This window comes from Branchiostoma belcheri, unplaced genomic scaffold (genome assembly GCF_001625305.1).
Source record: "Branchiostoma belcheri isolate BF01 breed outbred unplaced genomic scaffold, Haploidv18h27 scaffold200, whole genome shotgun sequence".
NCBI lineage: Eukaryota > Metazoa > Chordata > Leptocardii > Amphioxiformes > Branchiostomatidae > Branchiostoma > Branchiostoma belcheri.
Genome location: NW_017803492.1, coordinates 286,465 through 287,053, shown reverse-complemented (window position 1 = coordinate 287,053; position 589 = coordinate 286,465).

Genomic DNA, 589 nt, shown 5'->3' with positions numbered 1-589 from the left:
TTCAACTCAAATAATAATCGCGATTGTACAGTACAGTTTTACACGGGGACGAATAAGGGGTTCAAATGACCGATTTGCCATAAGAACAAGATTCAATTCGATTGATGTATACGCTGACTTTTTGATCTTAGAACACTTTAAAAGCATGTTTTTGTATCAGATTATCCAGTGAAATCAAGTGTGTGTATCACAACAAAGATGCCCTTTCACCTTGTCTGGCGTAAGCCAGAAAACACCTGACTTACAGTGAACAAAATAGTGTGACCTTTATTCTGTTCTTGGGAATACAAAGAGCATGTTATCTTGTTTCCCGTCGGCTGAACAGACAAAACACGTGACCCCTACCCAGATACCAAGGACATCTGTGTATGATGTCATTGCTTATACTAATTATTCCGCCACATTGACCCGTTCCTCCCTTCCCCATGTAAGGTTATTCATGGTTCAACCTTTCACTGTACGGTCACATTTGTTTGTCTCCCGATCATTGTTTAAAGCTTGTATAGTTCCAAGTTCCCCTCATGTTCTTCCATTGGTCACTGGATTGAACTTCTGCTCGTGTGGATTCCCGTTTTGACAACTTATTTTG